Here is a 23,362-nt window from a genome sequence, read left to right as displayed (position 1 = left end):
ATTACTTCAACCACCAATGTCGAAATCTCTCGAATATGCCATCTATGTGGCGTAATGGGACACTTCAAGAGGGACTGTCCAACAGAGGAGAATGATGGTGAATCCGGAGGAGTTTGACCTCATAATGGAAAGAGACAACGAAGGACCCTACTATAGTATAGGTTCACTTCCAATCGTCAGTAATATGTATGTTTTTATAAACCATCCAAAACTAGTGCAACTAGAGTCTTATCTTTTGCGGATCCCGTCGGTATAGGGATGCTCGTGCTGCGTATACTTGCTTTTCGAAGCATACCTTATTCGTAGCAATAGTCTTGTAGAAGTCTAAAGTACCGAAACTCTGTTGATGGTTGCACGATTGTGTTTTGTCTGTAAACATCTTTTGTTCAAATCTAATGTCCTTAAGTTTCCTTATGATTACGACATTATCATGCTACTTGATTTAATTCTATCCTCACAAAAGCAGCTTCATACGTACATCTATTCCTCCGAAATCGTCTTTCTAGCAGAACGTTCATTCCAGAACAACAAAGGACGCGTGCATAGAGCACTTCATGTCTCTCATCCTTTCCGAAGAGAAACTTAGCAAACCGCCCGAAGTACCACTAGTACAATACCTCAAGTTCAATCCCAAGACCCACAGTTTCAAGCTTATTTATATAGGACTCGTATACCCGAGACTGCGATTGGTGAACCTGGTATGGGTTCTACTATGAACTTCAGGACGGAGACTGCCCAAGATTTACGAGTGATTATGCTACCATGCAAATAAACTTAGAAGCCAACACGTGCCCTTTCTGTCGATTGGGACGAGAAAGTCAGATAGAACAAAAGTACCTATCCTTTTTTTCCTTAATTCATGAGTAATCATACTTTATTTTAGATCTTCACGACATCTAATCAACCATAAGGTTCTGACTTCATAATCAGTATGAATTGGTTTTGTTCTTATACAAGAGGAAAGGTCACTGCCTATACCTCGAGACAGCTTAAGACGCAGGAAGTTAACTATACATCACATAATCTTGAGTCAGGGACAGCGGTAATTGTTTGCAAGATCTGGAGGCACTACTTGTAGGATACAAGATGTACTATCCTCACAGTCCACAAAAACATTCAACATACGTTCGACCAAGAAGAGTTGTCATGACAGTAAAGTCAAACAAAAGAAGCAGAGTCATGCCCCGATAGGGACAGGTTCGCTTGAATGCCAAGCGAGGGACTAAGGTCACTTAAGAACATGAGAAGCAAATAAAACTTCTATCCGTAGCATGTTTACCATTTCTATTTAAACTCTAATTTCGGGACGAAATTCCCTCTAACGGGGGGATGATGTGACAACCCGATATTTCAAGACGATATGATGGAACGCAAGTCAAATTTAGGTCAAAATTTAACTTTCCTAAAATCTTATTTGGGTTAAATAAAGTAGAAGGAATTGTATCAAGGTTTCCAAGCATATAAAGAACACTAAAATCCGAGTTATAACGAAGAAGTTATGACCATTCTAAGTTTTTCCAACAGAAAAACAACAATACGAAGTTACGTAAAAACTCGAATCGGAGATCGAGCGACTTTTGGCCGGAATGACCTAAATGAGAATTGAAGGTCTCGTTAATGGTATTTCAGCGGTAAAAAGTCTGGCAAAAACCGACGTCAGATAAAGATGTTATGAATTTTTAAAGAAATTCCTTAATCACGTCATTTTAATAAATAAATAATAAAAATTATTTCAAAATTTGCCAACGGAATCTAAACGAAAGTTGTAGATCTTAGTCTCACCTTCGCGTGGATATAAAGAACGTCGAAAACGGAGTTCGTATGAAGGAGATATGAATTTTAGAAGTTTATTTAAAATAATTATAAATTTAAATAAAAACTCCCGGTATTATCCGAAGGGGAGTCATCGGATAGGACCGGAGTACGCCCTGCGTACCCTCGTACGCCCCGCGTACTCAGATCGAAGGCCTCGGATCGTCCACGTCGCCCCTATGCGAAGCTATCCGACCCATCCGACCCGCCGTCCCATCCGACCCGCCCCATCCGAAATACGTAAGCGATGACGTCTCGTACGCACTGCGTACCCTCGTACGCCCAGCGTACCGAGGCGGTTCAACACCACTATAAATAGTGATGCGAGGGTCTCCGGGAAATTTGCTCAATTCTCCTCTTTTCTCTTGCGTTTTGCCTCGTTTTTCGTGCCCGTTCAAACCCGAAGCTCTGGCCTTTTTGCTCAAGTCCCGAGGGTCGATTTTACTCCCGAGATTCCCGAGAATCCCGAGAAAAATCCGTTTCCCGAGACGAAACTCTGCCCGGTTTTCCATCTCGCTATCTTCAAACTTTCAGGTGAGTTCATACCCCTATAATCCACACTTTTAAATGTTTTATAAATGTTTTTATATGCTTTTAAGGGGGGGGGGGGAATACAAGTAAAACACGCGATGATTATCGTATGTTATATAAAGTATCGTTATACACTTTTTATCAACGGATTCACATGTGATTTATAAATATTATAAAGAAACTTTCGTATGCAAAACGTATCACGATAACATCATATCTTTTGAAATGAAAAGTGTTGCTATTTATATACAAATCAAACACTCTGCTTATACTGTAGGTATATGTGTCCACCTTCGATACTATAAGCATACGATTATTTTGGCACTAAAAACATCAATATTTTGGGATACTTGTTGTTAATAAATAAATCATATGAGATTTATAACTAGTATACAAATGGATTTACTACAAGTTTAACAGTTTTACTAAACATATTACTTCAAATGACTTTCTTAAACGTTTTACATGATTATTGCTCGTTATTAAACTGTCTTACACACTGTAAGCTTCCTTTCAAACTCGGTTACAAAGGTGTTTTCAAACAATGGTTTTCCGTGTACGTAAACTGTCTTATCAAACAAAATACTTTCAATCATTTTATAAACTGACATCAAGTCACAAATGCTTTATTAGACTTTTCAACGGATTTACAAAACTTCCTTATGCTTTTATATTATAAATTGCATGCCTCTATATGTATAGTTATATAAGAAATGTTTAAAAGACTTAGAAAGGCTATCCACCCTATTTCCTTTTCGCGCCTTGAGATGTGGTCTGGTGGGATATTGGGTATTCGTCCGAAAGTCGTTTAAATATTAGTTATATATCATGTATACATATATGGTCATAAATGTTCCATCAGTTAATTTAGTTCCGATACTCTTGGGTAGCAAGAGTGTATAAACCTACTTGGACACTCATCAATTACATTCTAGTAAACTATTATAGGAATAGTTTAGCGTAAACAAAACATTATCCCTACTACAAGAAATTACACCAGAGTCAGTTCATTCATGAGTCCAGACTACATGTTATATGAAAGAATACTCTTACATGAATACTTATACATGAATACTTTTACATAGACATTATATGGCAAATTACTACTACATGTTATATGAAAGAATACTCTTACATGAATACTTATACATGAATACTTTTACATAGACATTATATGGCAGATTACTACTACATGTTATATGAAAGAATACTCTTACATGAATACTTATACATGAATACTTTTACATAGACATTATATGGCAGATTACTACTACATGTTATATGAAAGAATACTCTTACATGAATACTTATACATGAATACTTTTACATAGACATTATATGGCAAATTACTATTACATGTTATATGTCTAGATACGGTTATATCGTTCGCCTTTCTATCTTTACCTTGTGATACAATCACATCATCGACGAGATAGATTGGGACTTTATCTCCTAGTACCACAGGATACTTTGAGGGACTAACCATTCCGACAACCACTGTTAGCTACAGAGGTAAATGAACAATCTACGGATGTTTTAGGTTGATACCATCGCGGGTATACATAAGGGACTAACTATTCCTAAACCCGGCCGTTAGCAACAGAGGTAAATGAACAATCTACGGATGTTTTAGGTTGATACCATTTCAGGTATACTTAAGGGACAAACTAATAAGAGTTAAACAGGGAAAAACCATCACATTTTCAATAGATGCGTACTTTCAAAACAGTCAGGTTTAGGTATAAGACTAGTTTCAAAACATTCGGGTCTTGGTAGAAGACTACTTTTATACTAGTGGGAAATATGGGATTTTCTAGAGTTTTCATACTTATACTAAATGTTTCATCAATCATTCACCAGTCTTTCATATCAACTAATCAAAGCAATGACATTAAATACTTATGAACTCACCAGCTTAAATGCTGATCTACTCTTTCAAAATAACTTGTATTCTCAGGTTACAAATAGACAGGTGTCGATGCAAGGTTTAGAGAAGACGGAGCAGTCAAGACTCGTCTTTTATTTTGATCAGTTATCATGCTGTCTTGTACTATGAAAGAAAACACTTGTAACTAAAATTATACTATTAATGCAATGGATGATGTTGTTGCTTGTTTACTACTTTACATTTGTTGTGATGCATACATGACGTCCTCCGCCCCAGAACGTTTCCGCCGTTCTCGGTTATGGGGTGTGACACATTTGCTCCTGTTGCAAGACACGAAGCAGTTCACATATTTTTAGCTTATGCAGCTCACAAAGACGTTGACGTTTTTTAAATGGATGTTAAATGCGCATTCTTAAATGGAGAACTTGAAGAAACAGTTTATGTTGAACAACCACTAGGGTTTATAGATAAGGAACATCCTGATCATGTCTACATTCTAGATAAAGCAGTTTATGTGTTAAAACAAGCACCAAGAGCCTGGTATGCAATACTTACAAATTTCTTGAAACAATCTAAATTTAAACAAGGATCAGTTGACCCCACATTATTTCGCAAGAAAGTTGGGAATCATCTCATGCTTGTTCAAATTTATGTTGATGATATTATTTTTGGTTCAACTGACCCAGCATTGTCAATTGAATTTGAAAATCTAATGAAAAGTCAATTTGAAATAAGTATGATGGGAAAAATCAATAATTTTCTTGGTTTGAATATAAGACAGAATAGGGATGGAATTTTAATCAATCAAGAAAAATACATGAAGAACTTGCTTGAAAAGTTTGTAATGACCAACAACACGAAGCTGAGAGTACCTATGGCAGTCAGAACAAAACTAACTCCTTCATTAGATACTCCTGCTGTTGATTTAACTCTTTATCGAAGCATGATAGGGTCCTTATTGTACTTAACTGCAAGTAGACCTGATATTATGTTTTCGGTATGTAATTGTGCTAGATATCAAGCTAATCCCAGGGAACCTCATTTAACTGCAGTGAAAAATATTTTTCGCTATCTTAAGGGGACTGTTTCGTTAGGACTTTGGTATCCTTCAAAATCAGGATTCTTCATTCAAGCTTTTTCAGACTCTGATCTAGGAGGATGTACCTTGGATAGGAAAAGTACAAGTGGTGGATGTCAACTATTGGATGAGAAGTTGGTGAGTTGGCAATCAAAGAAGCAAACTTGTGTTGCTATATCAACTGTTGAGGCTGAATATATTTCAGCTGCTGCTTGCACTTCGCAAATTATTTGGATTCAGAGTCAACTTCGTGACTATGCGATAAACATGAAAAAGATTCCCTTGTATTGTGATTCGCAAAGTGCAATTCGCATTTTTCATAATCCAGTACAACATTCAAAGACAAAACACATTGCTCTTCGATATCATTTTATCAAAGATCATGTTGAAGATGAGAATATTGAAATTCATTTTGTTAAAACCACTGAACAACTTGCTGATATTTTTACTAAACCTCTTGATGAAAAATCATTTGTAAGAATTTTAGCAGGTTTGGGGATGATTGATGTGAATTCAGTTTCAAAATATCAAGAATGAAAGGTCCATTCAACAGTTATGAGTTGGAATCGTTCAGAAGTTACTGTTCATTCAGAGGCTTCGCATGACTTCGCATCCATACATCTGGTAACTAAGAAATTTTTTTTGTTTTGTTTTCATTTTCAAAAATACAAAATTCCAAAAATATTTTATTTTGTTATGTTTTTATTTGCGAAAAAAAAACTTGAAAAATCAAAAATATTTTCTTTTGTTTTGTTCTTATTTTCGAAAATTCAAAAATCCAAAAAGATTTTATTTGTTATGTTTTTATGTTTGAAAAATTCAAAAATTACAAAAATATTTTTTTTGTTAACCTTGTTCTTTAAGCATTATGTTTTTAGTTAAGTCCAGTGCTTAATGCGAAGACGTTATGCTTGTATGTTTCTATGGGAAGGTATTATTTTTTTTTAACTTGTACTAGTTAGAATGTCCCTAGAAGCATGATGCAGCATGTTGACTCAAGCCTCGTATGACTCTATGTGTGAGAAATGAAAGCCTTAATGAAATCATCTCATGAATTTTTTTTCCCAATAAGGCTTGTATTCACATTAGTCGAAAGAGCTACCTTACTTTTCTCATATGAGTTAAGAGTTTTCTGTTTGGTCCACAAACAACAGAGGTACATTCGATCGAATAACCAATCTTTTTAATCACAAAATTCTTAACACAAATCACACATAAAGATGTATGTCCGAGAGGTCTCTGATCAAACCAATCGAGACCTAGATATACAAACATTCTGTGTTAATGATCTGACATCATGAGTCCGTGATGAATGTGAAACCCAAACATCTTTCCACTTAAAGAATTGACGGGGAACATTGTTCCAGATGTTAACGAAACTTTTGTTTCAGTACCAAAATTTCAAAACTCCAAATCATATTCAATTAGCATGCATGGTCCTGATCAAACATTCGCAACCCACGATGTTTGTTACCCAACAAGATCTAGTGCAACAATTTTTATGAATATGATTTCTGTGTGAGTTTCATTCGCAAATCCTAGTCATGATAAATATTTTCAAAAGCCAACTTGTCACTGACTACACTGGTCATACAAGTAATTTCAGTTACAATTTCTCACCTTATGTTAAGGTTGATATGTAATGAAATTTGAAACCAACCCAAAAATATCTTTCAAAAGAAGCCCTTTGATACTTCTCAAAAAGTATTCGATTGTAATTCACGGGAACATACACAAGCTGTTAATCATCTCTCTTGATGATTAATGAAGCAACCTTTGCCTGGGGTTTAACTGCCTTCGTGTCAAATTGAATTTTTTTGACATCACAGAATTCCAAAATTTTTTTGTTTCTTATCTTATTTCTTTGGAACACTGCACTCACGAAATCCTTGAGGTTCTGAGTAATACCAACTCATGCTGATGATTTCGCAAGTTTGACATATGACTTCACTTTATATCCCAAAATTGAAAGAGCCTTTCCTCCATGCGAAGGGTTCTAACGGTTCCAATTCTATAACGGGAAAATTGACAGGCTGTATAGACGAGACGTATGGTATTCTCTCCAGTTTTCTAGGTGATGTGACAGCTGCTTTTTGAAAAATGGCTAACTTTTCGCAGTAGTGGTCCGATTTTCAAGGTGCCACATTGGATTACATTAAATGCATCCCACTTCAAATTCAAATCATTGAGAGTTACATATAAAAAGGGATTCAAGATTATCTTAAAACAGTTACGCGATCAAACTCATATACTCATAAATCCTCTGAATCTTCATCTTCTTCAAACCCTAACAATGGCTGCTACTCAATCCAACACCGATGAATTTATCTCACAGACTCTAATGAAGATTCAAAGCACCAACTACCTTGTTAATCCTAGAGTCTCATCTTACCCAGAAGAACTAAAGATGTTGATTGTTGCCTTGAAAAGATCTCCTTTAGCAACTGCTATGTTCAATTCTTTTTCGGTTCCGATGACATGGTTGTCAATGGCAGCATCAACAACATCATACAACTATGCCACTGATGTTATCACCTTTCAATTGATGAACAACAAGAGGGTTCGTTTGAACAAGAAGATGTTCATTGAGTTCTTGAACATTCCCAATAACCCTCCGTTCTTTAAACCCATCAATTCACAGATTATCTTTATGTTCAATGAGATGGGTCATCAACCTACTCTTGAAAAGATAAGTCATTTCAGAAAATCAAGTTTACCCTGCATGTGGAACTTTCTTTTTGGTATCTTTCTACGGTGTTTAACAGGGAGGACTGTCGGTCTAGACAGGGGTCGGATGGAAGTGTATGCAATGGTGATGGGTTTGTATTACGACATTAGTGTTGATTATGGGACTCAATTATGGAAAGAGTTTGTCAAAAGTCTGGAAAACACCAATGCTGAGAAGGGTATTTCATGTGCCCGTTACTGGAGTTTAATTCTTCAAAAGGTGTATGAAAAATAAGGAATCCCAGTTCCTGAAGGTGGATAGGTTGCAGAATTCTCATTATATCAATTTCCAAAAGTGGTTGAAGACGATGAAAATGTCTTTACAAATGTAGCTCGCATTCCGGATGTGATGCTTCACAAGGTGTCACACCCCAAAACGGAGAACGGCGGAAACGTTCTGGGGCGGATGACGTCATGTAAAGTATCACAACAAAGTAAAAGTAAACAAGCAAACAACATCATCCATTGCATTAAATATATAATTTTAATACAAGCGTGTTCTTTACAGTTATAGACACCAAAAATAATGTGAATCAAAATAATAAGATGAGTCTTGGATGCGCTCCATCTTCTCAAAAGCTGGCCTCGGTACCTGTCTACTGATGACCTGAGAATATAAGTTATTTTGAAAGAGTTTATCAGCATTAAGCTGGTGAGTTCATAAGTATTTTAGTGTCAGTGTTTGTATCAAAATGTTTGAACATCGTTTTAAACATAAGTTTGTAAGCATTGGTGATAAAAGTATGTAAATGTTTGTACATGGTTGTAAAAGTTTGAATCTCTTAGAAAAACCTATATTTTCTATTTAAAAGTAGCCTTCTACCGAGGCGTAACTGTTTTGTACGTTCGTTTATCGTAAAACTGTGTAATTTTCCCAAGTGTAACTATCATTAACAAAATATAGTTTGTACATTTATGTTTAAGTGAAATGATCACTAAATGTATATAAGGATAAATTATTGTAGTACTGTAGTGTTGTATTATAGGAACTACTGACTCATGAATGAACTGACTCATTGATCTAGCAATAGTATAAGTATGATCCTGTGCTACCCCGATGGTAGCCTATTAATGATGTAACTAGTACGCATGAATATGGAAGCACTTTTATGTCTATATATGTACACATGATATATAATTAATATTTAAACGACCTTCGGACGAGTACCCGATATCCTATCAGACCACATCCAAATCGAGGAAAAGGAAACAAGGTGGATAGCCTTCCTAAGTCTTTTAAACATTTCTTACATAACTATAAATATACGGGCATGCAATTGATAATAAGTGTAACAAAGTTTAAGTAAAAGTATTTGATAAGTAAAAGAGTTTGTAAAGAAGTTTGAAGTAAAACAGTTTGATAAACAGTTTGAACAGAAATAAAATCATTGGTTTTATAGTTATTAATCACATGTGATTGATGTAATAACTATAAGTATTTAACTTGTATTCCCCCCCCCCATAAAAGCATTTAAAACATTTAAAAGTATTTCAAAGGTTAACTAAAGGGGTATGAACTCACTTGTGGTGAGTGGATTGGATTGAAGTGTCGGATACTGTTTTAGGTGGCAAACGGAGACTTGTACACACGCACGAGCCTAGTTATCATATAATGAACATATATATAACTAATTAGCCAAATAATAACTAATAAATTTAGTTGGGACACTCTTGAACATGTAAACACCTTTTATAAGTGTTATAAGTCCTAAGGGTTGTATCTAAGTTGTTGTGGGACAAGGCTAAAGGGGTTTAAAGTTCCCAAGGACCTTATATATATGTGTTTACTCTTCAATAAACTCCACATAAGGAGTTTACGGTCATAAACCCTTGAGTTTACGGCCGTAAGCTCTCAAACATGGTGACATAATTTGTTTTGAAGTGTTACTTGATTTCTAGAATAAGTTCTACTTGGTGGTTTAATCCTTTGGGTAGTTTAGGGCATTTATACACTCCTTTTAGGAGTTTTCGGCCCAAAGACCATTTCCTTTGGAGTTTACTACCGTAAACTCTCATGGGATGGGTGTTTTTATGCTTTCAAGTCCCAAGCACATGTAGGATAGTTTCTAGGCATTTGTTTTAAGTTAATGAAGGTCCTAGGCACACTTTGGTGCCCTTGATTGATGTTCACGGTCCAAGCACATTAATAGGGCCGTAAACTCACATTGGAAGGTGTCTTTGATGTTTTAAAGTCCTCAAATTAGTTAGAATTAAGTAGGGGTTAAAGTCCAAGGCTTTAGGAGTGATTAAAACACTCTTTGGCCCTTGATTTTGGAGTTCACGGTCCAAGAATTTCTTGGGCCGTGAACACCTAGATCTTGGTGTTTTGGATTGTTTTCTAGTCCTAAATACATTTATAAATAAGCCTAAGTTCATTACTTATCATGGGGAAAAGACTAGGTAGCATTTAAGCCTCATTTTGGAGTTTACTCTCCAAGAAAGTTCTTGGGCGGTAAACTCCCGAATCTCACAGATTTGATATATAATCTAAGTTATTAAGCACATAATAAGCATTATAAGACAACTAGAGAAGTGTACTCACGATTTGGGATGAAAACCCGAAGATCCGAGAGAGAGAAAATGGCTTTTCTCTAGTTGGAAATGCGAATAATGAATGAATTTGGTTCAGAATTCTATTTATAGTCCTGAGATATTTTTGGCAGAAAATATTTTTATTCCTGAAATGATTTCTAATATAACAGAGTGTTGGAATAACAGTGTTGCACAAAACCCTAGTGCATCCACTCTCCTGATATTTCCTGAAGTGTAAACCCTGAAGTACTCAAACTTATACGAAAAAGTCTGAAAATTAACTATGACTGTTATAACTTCTATTGAAGTGATATTGTTTGTACAGAATGGAAATTTCGGGTTGTCACACAAGGTATCCTCAACACACAAAGTTTTGGTCAGATATATGAAAACTTTTGATCCAGCTGTGCATAATGGAATGTTATTGGAAGTTACCGGAGAATCCTCCAAGAAGATGAAGAAAACTCAGAAGGCAGAAAAATTTCAATCTTCTAAAGTCTCCCAAACTGAAGAGGTTGAGAAAAAAGAGACTTCTACAAAAGCGAAAAGGAGATAATACCCTTAAAATCTGGGGTATTAAAGAAGCTTAGTAAATCTTCTCCTAATATACGCAAGACGGAGATCAGTAGTAAGGGGGCAGCATTTCGCGATGTTCCAGCTCCTGTTTCTCCAGGTTCAAAGCGAAAACGAGCTCAGGATGTTGTGAAGCATATGCAACAAACACTTTCCAAGAAATGCAAGTTGATCATTCGAAATGAATCCTCTGATGAAGAAGTTGTTCCAGAGACTCCACCTGTTTCTGTTGTGGTAACTGTTTCTCTTCCACCTGTTTCCATTCCTATTACTTCGCAAAATTCCACAACAACCTCTATTCCACTTGAAGTAGCCACTACCAAATTAGTTTCTGAGGAGGTACCTACTTCTGATATGGTTGTCAACGTATCTGAGACGGGGGCACCTATCACAAGTGTCGAAACCACACTACCTATCAGCTTATCTACTTCTTTACCTATCTCTTCTGAAAATATATCTACTTCATTACCAACATTTTCTCTTCCAACCACTACACTCACTACTTCATCAATTTTTGACCAACCTTTACAACATCCATTTACAACCTTATTTCCATCACAAACACCCGAAACTCCTCAACCTTCACAACCTATGTCTGATGATGAAACCGAAGGCGGAGATTTTGGAAGTATTTTTGTGGCACTACATTTCGATTCAGAGGAGGAGGAGATACTTGATCATATGCTTATGTCAGGTAAGCAATTCAAAATCCTGAACAGAAAATTAAATACCATTATTCAGTCACAAGCTGATTCTGGTTGAAAATCAACAATGACGGGATTGGAAGTGGAATATCTGCTTAAAGAAGCTGAGAAGAGAATACTTGACAAAGTAAACCAATCAGACAAAAACAATGAGCTTCGCATTAAAGCTCAAGGGAGTTCGTTCAATGGAGTTGTCAATGAATTGAAAAATATTTCAAAAGAATGTCATGTTCTTTTTGTACAAGATGTCAAGAAGGTTAGGGAGGATGTTAATTTTAAAGTTAAAGAATTAAAGCAGGAACTTGCGAATGACCTTCATGATATTACTTCTCAACATTTGGAAGTACAAAAGAGAGTAGATGTGCTAGCTACGGCCCTGAACAAATTTATCACTGATTCCCAATCTCCTACTCTAATTCTTGAAGCCAATCAAAAAGAAAACAAGGAGAAATTTGATAAGTTAATTCAGTTGGTGACTGAATTGAAAACTTTGGTTTCGCAACCTACCTCTCAGACAATTCTCACTCCGGAATACTTGTCGCTCAAAGTCAATACTTTGGAACAAGCTATTCAAAAGGCATTAGCCCCAATTGCGAACTTTACTTCTTTATTGCCAAAGAATGCCCCACCTGCTTTCACAGGGGTGCAAGGGGGAGAGAAGAAAGCAAGTAAAGAGGATGATGCGAAGACAGTGGGGAAGGTGATATCCACTCAACTCAAAACTACTCTGCCAGAATTCTCGAAACCAATTTCCTCAACTGTAACAACAACAAAACCAATTTCCATTTCCAAAGGAATCCCAATTGGTTCAACAGATGGAGGTAGTTCGAGTGCGAAACCGTCAACTGAGAATACAGGGAAAGGAAAAGGGATAGCGTATGAAAAATCGAAAGAGGAAAAGAAAGCAGAACGTGAAGCTGAAATGGAAAAACTAAGACATGTGCAGAGTATCATGAGACAAAGGGCAAGTGATCCACCAACAATCAACAAAGGTGATCTTGCGAAGTTATATTCGTATGAAACAATTGAATTCAAAGTGTTGGGGAATCACTTATATGAGTTTGAGAAAAAGACAAGGAAGAGTTATGATGTTGCAAACTTTGATAGAAGCCAACTTGATTTTCCGATAAACGAGATGATGTTTATCACGACACAGTACAAGATAAGTGAAAATTTTGAAAATGTTGATGAATACACTTATTTGAAGATCCGATTTCATGTTGTACTTACGAAGGATCAAGATGAAGTGTGGTCTTTAATGAAGATCAAGAAAGTTTTAACAATTAAGAAGGATGTGATGTTTGAAGATATGCTTCAAAACTTTCGATATTTTGTGGTTAGAGCAAACAACAAGGCATTCGACTTCACCATTGCTGCTTTCCCTTAATGAATCTAAATGATCTCAGTGGCATCCATTCTCAAAGACATGCAAGATAACAAGCTGAAAGGATATGATACTGATGTATTCAGATTTGGTTTCGCACATATCAAGATATTCATAGATAACTACTTTGATTGCTTGGCGTTGACTGATGAAGAACTTGCAGTGGGTCTTGGAAGAAAAGTTACAGTTGCTTGGGAACCAACCTTACCTCAATTGTTAAGGAAGTATGCTGATGGAGAAATTTGTCTGAAACCATTTGGAATGGTTTTCGCAGGAAAGGATACAAAAGGAAAGCCCAAGAAATTTTTGTTCAAAGTCACAGAGGTTGAAAGATATACTTCTTCACAATATATGAATTTTATTGTTCGTATGAATAACTGCAAGAAGAACAATGAAGGAGACAAGAAGGAGCTTAAGAAGATAAGTACTTGGTATTCTGAAATTCGAAGAACTATGCACTCAGATATTCAACATCTTACAAACTGAATAGTTTCGACTGTTTACAAAGGGGGAGATTGTAGAGTCTATATGCTATAAAAGTTGAAGTGTTAGTTTCTTTAGTTTCGCATATTTGTTATTTTACTAAGTCACATTTTGTGCGAAGTGGATTGTAATAGACTTAGTATATTTTTTGTTCACTCAGGTTGCCTATAAATAGGAACTGAGGTTAGAAGTAGAATTTGCTTTTTAAACCAAAAAGTATTCTTTCTGCTTATGCATTGTAATCAATCTTTATCAATATAAGATCTGATTAATATTTACTCATTGTGTTCTTACTTTTCAATCATTCATTCGTAATTGCTTTCAAAATCTCGATAACAATTCTCATCAAGTAAGCATAGTAAACACAAAACATTACATTACATAAATTCATTACATTTGTTTGAAAGTAAAGTAATACAAGTTTTGTAGTTACATAAGTTTAATAAAAAATAAGACGAGACTTCCATACGCTCCGTCTTCTGCAAAAGAACGCGGGATACCTGTCTAAGGAGAACCTGAGAATACAAGCAGTTTAAAAATCAGCATAAAGCTGGTGAGTTCATAAGCTGTTTGTTTTAGGTAAAAAGATCATATTTCCTTTGGTTTTCTGAAAAGTTGTTATCCAAGAAAATCCCATATTTTCTTATAAAGACAGTTTAGTTAAACTTCTGAATTCCGTTCGGTACAACAATAGATAGTTTAATATGTAAAACTATCTATTGAAAAACCCTAGATTGAAAACCCCAGGGAACACCATCCAGTACAACAGTAGGTAGTTTTATTATATAAAACTATAGATTAAAGGAAGATATAAAATCCGTGAACAAAATTCATATTAATACGTATTGTGAGTCGAATAACCATTCTAATATGACACGAGACCTCCTTGAAGTTCTTCAGGCATCGGACAATATCCAGAATTTGTCACCCCAGGCGTGCCCGCCTAACTGTAGCTAGCAGTTAAGGTGTGGGATTGTCAGTCCCGAATAGATCTATTCACAAATTCCACGCTCTCCCTCCAGGAGACTCTGGTTATACTTCCGGGGAGGATTTACTGATAACCCGAAGGGTTTAATGAAGATAAATCTCACAAGCTAGTATTAAATTATTCACGGTGTACTCGGTCGTTATCAAACATCGTAATCGTTTTGAAACATCATACAGTAAAAACAATTGAATACAAAGAAATTATCTGGCATGATACTCTAAATTAAACAGAGATAAACTGAATCATACATAGTTTATCTGTTAACCTTGCATGAAATCTGTACTCGTAAAACAAGAACTGGAGATCCCAAATTATTCCCATAATAATTTGATTGTTTTGATTGTTTCTTACACTGTAATTGAAATCTACTTAGTTATATTCAGAAAAGCATCCCTTATGCTCCACATGATACAAAAGGGGTAAAGATATCCAAAAGTTTTCCAGATATTTATAGACTTACATCAATTTTATGTTTATCAAAACATTTATAATTTGCTTGTATTCCCCCTGAAAACATTGAAAAACACGGAAAAAGGCGTAGATGTATGAACTCACCAGTCGAGAAATGTGTCGGCTAGGAAGCTAAGTGTCAGTTCGAGGCTTGAAAACAAACGAGGTTCCTATGTAATATGAAGAGATACATAATTTGTATCTAATTAGACCTTGATTTATTAATTAAATAAGAATAAACGCTTCTAGACGCGAAAACACTTCAATTCAAGTGTTTGGAGTGACCCGGGTGGTATCTACGAGGGTATAAAGCCTAGATATGGAGTTTTCTCTTCAAGAATAAACTCCTAAAGGAGATTACGGCCCATTGACCATATCTCCATGAGTTTAAGGCCATAAACTCATGGGTGATGGGTTGTTGCTAAATGGCCTTATAACACTTGTGGGGTGATGCTAGAATCAAATCTAGGGCATAAGAAGTGATTTAACTAACAAAGGGATCATTTAATGGAGTTTATGGTTGTAAACTAGGAGTTTACGGCTATAAACTCTCTCATACCCAATCCTTACGTGTTTTAGTGGTCCAAGATTAATCACATGTGATTCTAACTCATTTTACAAGTCATAGGATGAATTTTAGGCACCATTTTACCCATTTATAGGAGTTTACGGCCCAAGAACTTTTCCTTGGGGGGTTTACAGCCGTGAACTCCTAAGGGAGTGGTTTTTATCAAGTTTAAGGTCCCTAACACATTTGTGGCTGCTTATAGAAATTATTCCAAGGCTTAATTAGGAGGTGTTTAAGGGGCATCTTAACACCTTGAAAGGTGTTTATGGCCTATGAAAAGGGGTTTACGGTCCAAGCATCCTCTTGGGCCGTAAACTCATGTTTACCCCTTAAATGATGAGTTTATGGTGTTCCAAGTCCGGTCTTGTGAGCCCCTAAGTCATATCTAAGCTCTAAAGGTGGTTTGGAAGGGTTTTGAGGCTCCAAAAACCCCATTTGTATGTGTTTGCGGCCTAAGGTTGTTCCAAGGCCATAAACACATGTTTATGGTCCTTCTTCATAATTTAAACACGAATTTGAAGGCTAAGGATGTTATACTATGAGCTAGGATGGATTACATACCTAATTGGAGCTTGAAAGGGAGTGATTTTTGGATCAAAAGCTTAGATATGTAGAGAGAGAGTAGAGAGAGGTTGAAAAAGATTCAAATGAAGTTCTTTGAACTTTATATATGGGTCGAGTTTGAGACATGGTGGAATTCTACCCGATACTGACGTTTACCGAGGCTTTTGGTCGTACCCGATTAAGTGTTTGTAACCCGACGAGGTCGTAATTAAAATTGATCTAATTAAATATCGAAAGCATTTTCACATGCTTCTAACATGTTTAGACACCCATTAAGTCATAATAAACGTTTCAAATTTAATGACTTAATTCAAAATATAAACAAAACAATTCGATAAAGATGAGTTTTTATTGACGGAACGGGTTACAGCAATAGAACAATTTGCGGGTTGTCACAAAATGGTTGTCCCATGACTTGCCAAAGTCTATAACACATGCCCTCAACATGTCTTCCAATGTCTGAATGGTCCTCTCACACTGGCCGTCGGTTTGTAGATGGTAAGATGTGCTCATATCCAACTTAGTTCCAAGAGCCTTCTGTAGTGACTGCCAAAATGTCGAGGTGAATCTACTATCCCGATCAGAGATAATGGACACAAGCACACCATGCAGTCGAACTATCTCTTAAATGTAGGTTCGTGTCAGTCTCCCCATCTTGAATGTTTCTTTGATTGGCAAGAAGTGGGCGGATTTAGTCAATTTGTCGACGATTACCTAGATAGTGTCATAACCACTAGGAGTATTGGGTAATTTAGTGATGAAATCCATCGCAATTCCTTCCCGCTTCCACTCAGGTATTTCTAGATGTTGAAGTAGACCTGAGGGCTTTTGATATTCCGCTTTCACCTTGGTGCAAGTCAGACACTTTCCCACAAAGGTAGCGATCTCTGCTTTCATGTTTGGCCACCAATAGAGCTTTTTGACATCCAGATACATCTTATCTAAACCTGGATGAACGAAGTATTGGATCCTGTGAGCTTCGCTCATGACAACCTCTCTACAACCGCCAAACTTTGGGGTCCAGATCCAGTTCATAAAATAGTATACGCCGTCTCCCTTTGATTTGAGCAGATAGATGGGAATGGATGGTCATAGTCAGTGTCTTCACTTTGCGACCTAAGTACACTTTCCGGGTGAGGGTATTTGCTACCACATTGGCCTTGCTTGGATGATAGAATATTTCACACTCATAATCATTGAGTAGATCTACCCACCACCGTTGCCTCATGTTCAACTCTTTCTAGTAAAAAATGTGTTGAAGGGTTTTATGGTCGGTGAAGACAGTGCACTTGGTTCCGTAGAGATAATGTCTCCAAATATTTAATGCGACGACCACTGATCCTAAATCCAAGTCGTGAGTTGTATCATTGACTTCATGTGCCTTCAGCCATCTCTAGGCATAGGCAATAACATTTCCTCGCTGCATGAACACACAGCCTAGACCCTGATTGGATGCATCGTAGTAGACAACGAAGTCCTCCGTCCCTTCTGGCAGAGACAAGATAGGTGCGCTGCATAAGGCCTGCTTCAATGTTTGGAACATAGTGTCTTGCGTTTCTCCCCAACTAATGGCTACACCTTTCTGAGTCAGAGTGGTTAGAGGCTTAGCAATCCTAAAGAAGTTCTGGATAAACCTGCAATAGTAGCAAGCAAGACCCAAGAATTAAAGGATTTTTGTGGGTGTCTTTGGTGCTGACCAATTCTTGATCGCCTTGATTTTGGAGGGGTCCACGTGTATGCCTTCCTCGCTAACCACATGACCGAGGAAAGTTACCTTTCTAATCTAGAATTCGCACTTAGAGAATTTTGCATATAGTTTCTCCGCCCTTAAGGTTTCTAACACTAGCCTCAAGTAGTATCTATGATCTTCCTCACTTTGATAATATACAAGTATATCATCAATATATACTATCACGAACTTGTCTAGGAAGGGGTGGCACACCTGATTCATTAGATCCATGAACATCGTCGGTGCGTTGGTTAGACCAAAGGGCATCACTACAAACTCGTAGTGGCCATACCGAGTCCGAAATGATGTCTTAGGAATATCCCCCTCATGGACTCGCAATTGATGATACCCTGATATCAGGTCTATTTTTGAGAAGTAGCTATCTCCTTGAAGTTGATCGAAGAGGTCGTCACTTCGGGGAAGAGGGTAACGACTTTTGATGGTGAGCTTGTTTAGTTCGCGATAATCTATGCACATCCGGAAGGATCCATCCTTATTTTTCACAAATAATACCGGGGCTCCCTAGGGTGAGAAACTTGGTCTAATTAATCCTTTGTTGAGCAGTTCGTTGAGCTGGCTGGATGACTCTTGTATTTCTGCCGATGCTAAGATGGTAAGGGGATTTGGCAACAGGGGTACCTCCGGGGATTAAGTCTATTCGGAACTCGACTTGGCGTTCGGGAGGAACTCCAGGAAGATCTTCGGGAAGATATCAGGAATGTTGCAGACTTCGGTGATGCTCTCGAGATCTTTAATTTCCTGCTTTTCATTAACGACATGGGCTAGAAATGCATGACACTCCTTTTGAAAATATTTTTAGGCTTTGATGCACGAAATGATGCGAAGGCTTTTGTTGAGTTTGTCGCCATAAATGATGAGGGCTTCGCCGTTAGGCAGATTGAGGTGAAGGGCTTTCTTGAAAGAAAGGATATCAGCACGATGAAGGCTTAACTAGTCTATGCCAATAATGACATCGAAGCTCTTAATGGAGACCGACATGAGATCGATGAGAAAGGAATAATCGTTCAGGGTAAGGGTACAACCTATGAATACATCGTCAATGCTTTCTTTCTTACCGTTAACCATGTCGACAATAAATGTTTCGGTTAGAGGTTGGGATCCATGTTTGATTAGATGCTTAAATGCATGGATAACAAAACTTATCTCCGCACCACTATCAAAAAGAATGCATGAAAAAGAGTTGTCGAGGAGGAACGTACCCGTAACTACGGTGGGATCAGCGACTGCTTCCTCCTGGCCCATGGCTAGCACTTTCCATGTGTTTTCAGGAGTTACTTTTGGGAAATTTCTCTTGAAGTGCCCGGTCTTACTACATGCATAAAAAACTTGCCTCACTCCAGCTCCAGGAGCCTGATTAGTTGGTTGGACTTGCGTCTTGCAAAAATGAGTTGTGTGCCCCTTTTGCCACAGTTGTTGCACAGCATCTCACGACATTGTCCGTGATGATGGAAGTTACACTTGTCGCACCTTGGGAGGGTTCCAACATATCTCCTGGCAGGTGCTTGAGCTGTAGGGACAACGGCAGGAGTAGTAGCAGCATGAACTGCCACTATTTGTTGCTTCTTGGAGGGCTCCTGTGAAGACTTGCCCTTGCGCTTACTCCATAACTTTTTCTTTCCACCGCTCTCCTTGGGTGGTTCGTGGGCGGCTGGCATGGGATCCTGGTGATCCTCATGATCAATCAAAGTATCCCTTTGGCACCATCAAATGTTGGCAGATTGGCAGCCAAGACATTCCCCTGAGTTAGTGTGTTAATCCCCATATGTATCTTTCTACTTTCTTGCTCTCCGGGGTGATCATTCCCGGACAGAAAAGAGCAAGATCACTGAATCTGTCGGTGTAAGCAGTAATGTTGGAGCCTTTCATCTTTAAATTCTAGAGCTCTTACTCTAGCTTTTTTATCTCACCTCGTGGGAAATACTCAACGAGCATCAGTTCTTTCAGATCCTCCTAACTCATGGCATTAGCCACCAGAAGAGTTAGGGATTTGACTTGGCCATTCCACCAAGTTAGTGCTTTGTCGGTGTAGGTGCACGCTGCAAACTTCACCTTGCTAGATTCGGGGCAAGCACATATCTCAATGATCGACTTTGTCTTCTCGAACCATCGGGTTAGGGCAATGACACCTTCAGTGCCATCGAAAGACTGCGGCTTAGCATTCGAAAAATCTTTGTATGTACGCTCCCTTGTGTGACCATGACCATCACTGAGGTTGAACATTAGGGTACCACTACCCGCCGCACTTGTACTGTTGGCGTTAATTTGGGACATTGCAGCAGCCATGACGTCTGCCACAGCTGCTTGGAAGATAGTTGGCTCGTACTGAGGAGGTGGCGGGGACGGATCTGTTGGGGGATTGATATTCTTTCTGTTGGGTCTCTTCTTTGGAGGCATCTTACTCTAAAATAATCAAGAAGAAGAGGATGATAAGTCACCTAGATTTTAGAATCAAGTGATATGAAACAAGACATATCTCAACCTGATAGATAAAGTAGTCTACTAAACGATATGCAAAGAAAGGCTATCAATACAAGTAAACTATCGCTAGAAAAGAAATAAGTAGCAACACTTGGACTGAATCTCTACACTGTATTCGTCTCTAGATAAAATACTCCTATAGTATTTTAAGTTGTATGCTCTGTTCTATCGTTCCCTTTTTGTATATAGGATGGTAAGTTTTAGGCTTGTTGCAACACCACATTCACTCCCAAACACATGTTGGTCGTATTTCAAATAAATATAGTTGATCAAGCTATATTTATTCCAGACATGATTATATAACTATCTAGGTTTAACTGCAGTGTCCAACATCCAAATACTTTTGTTTTGTTCTACATGCTATATTGTTTCTGGTATGTGCGTATATATATATATATATATATATATATATATATATATATATATATATATATATATATATATACTTGTATACTTCTTATAAAATACTTAGATTTTTAAAAGTATACTTTTAGTCAGAGCACTTCGGCCCGTTGGCGTTTATAGTTGTACACCATGTAAGGTTCGGTATACTTAGTTCACTATAAACAATAGGTCTGATACCAATCTGTCACAACCCGAAACTGAAATGGCGGAAACATTCGGGGGTGGAGTACGTCATGTACAATATCACAACAATTGCATCATAGTAATCAAAGTAAACACAACCATTACATTAAAAATATAGGTATTTACATCTGTTTGATACATAGTTTGTATACACCAAAAGTATAGTAAAATATAAAAGACGTGACTCTATACGCTCTTTCTTCTCAAAATCCTGTGGGAGTACCTCTCTACTGATTTCCTAAGAACACAAGCGATTTTGAAAGAGTATCAACATTAAGCTGATGAGTTCATAAAAATGTTTTTGTAATGAAGACTTGTCATTTAATCTGTAAAATGGTTTGTATGCTTCTCATAGAAAATCCAATATTTTCTTACATATATGATCGTTACTGTGTTACATAAAGTATTAGTTCGTTTTCCTGGTTACCACCAGCTGTATTGTATAATGTTGTTTTGAATGAAAACCATGGCTATCACCAGTAATGTATAAAATGTTCTGTTTGAAAACCTTGGTTACCACCAGTATGTATAGTAGTTTCATTACTTAAAATAAAACCATGTATTGTATCCCCTGGAAACCTCCAGTAGAATGTATAATAGTTCTATTAATTAAAATAAAACTAACGAAAAATGAAATTCCGTAAACAAAAGGTTAGTTTATACACTTATGAGTCATATAACCATGCTTGATATGACTGATGACCTCTGCGACGTTCTTCAGGCATCAAACGGTATGATATTTGTCACCCCAGGCATGCCTGCCTAACTGTAGCTAGTAGTTTAGGTGTCAGATATCCCAAATAAATCTATTCATAAATCTCACGCTCTCCATCCAGGAGACTCCGGTTACACTAATGATAGGATTTAGCCCGCACCCTGAAGGGTACAATTGAAGTGATGTCTCACAACTCTATATTAACTAGTTTACATGTAGTTTTGTATCGTTCTCTTGTACTTGAAATCGTATGTATACTTTATAGAGTAATAATAATTATACTTAAATAATTATTTATTATTGTACTATTGTATTCATAAAATAGTAATGTATAATCCTGAGATGGTAAAACTGTGTATTGAAATCCCAAACTATACCTACTATAGTTTGCATGTGTGTTAAGTACTCGGTTCTTGTATTGTTTTGAAAACTATGCAATCATAGTTGTGAGTTGAAAACTTCCCTTATGCTCAACATGTTACAAAAGAGATAAAATATCTAAATATTTTATAAAATGTGGTGATCTTTAGTTGTATTAATTGCATAAGTTTTAATCCTCCTTAAATTCTGTGTATAAAGTTTACAAAAACTATTTGTGTTTGGCTTGTATCCCCCCTGAAAACGTTAAAAATAGTAAAAGTGTAGGGGTATGAACTCACTATTGGTTGCGTGAAGGTTTCAGACTGTGAAACTGGAATGAGGACCCTCGAGTTGTTGTACACGGAATTAACGGAATCCTAATGATAATTAAATACATAAATGTATCTTATTAGCGAAACCATAAATTATAGTGTTGGAAAACACTTGCTTTTGGTTAAGGAATGTTACCGAGTCCCGATCGAAGTGGAAAAAGTGGGTATACAGCCAAGATCCATGATTTATGGTTGATTGCGGTCGTGAACTATTCTCGGTCGTGAACTGTTCTCGGCAGTGAACTGATTTCGACCCTTGAATGGCTTACGACCCTTAAATGGTTTACTGCCCGTTCTTGGTGTTCTTGGTGAAAATATGAAGATTTGAAGGTTCGCGACCGTAAACCCAAGAATGAAGAGTGCTTGATTTGATGAAATGATGAACGCTTGATGCTCCAAAACAAGTTCCAAGGTGGATTGGATGATTTTTGGAGGGTAGATGAGAGAAATGTTGAGTTTTCGGTTGGTGGGTTTTGAGAGAGAGAAAGTAGTGTTTTTGGCCAGAATTGTATAAATGAGGGTAAGAATATATATATATATATATATATATATATATATATATATATATATATATATATATATATATATATATATATATATATATAGCCTAGGTTTACGGTCGGAGGTGGGGTCCCCTGGCCGCGAACGGTTTACGACCATAAACATGATCATGGCCGTAAACACCGGGATGAACGAGACTTGGCTGATTTTCGAAGAAAAACTTGATTTTCGCACGATTTTAGTCCCGACACTTATATATATTTAATTCATATACTCTAAGTTGTTTTCAATCATTACGAGCTTGACAAAATTGACAAAATAATTAAAAATTCGAAATTTTTATTTAATAGGTTTTG

The sequence above is a fragment of the Lactuca sativa genome, chromosome 5 (genome assembly GCF_002870075.4).
Source record: "Lactuca sativa cultivar Salinas chromosome 5, Lsat_Salinas_v11, whole genome shotgun sequence".
In the NCBI taxonomy this organism is placed as follows: Eukaryota; Viridiplantae; Streptophyta; class Magnoliopsida; order Asterales; family Asteraceae; genus Lactuca; species Lactuca sativa.
The sequence above is the reverse complement of the archived record's forward strand: the minus strand, read 5'-3'. Positions refer to the sequence as shown.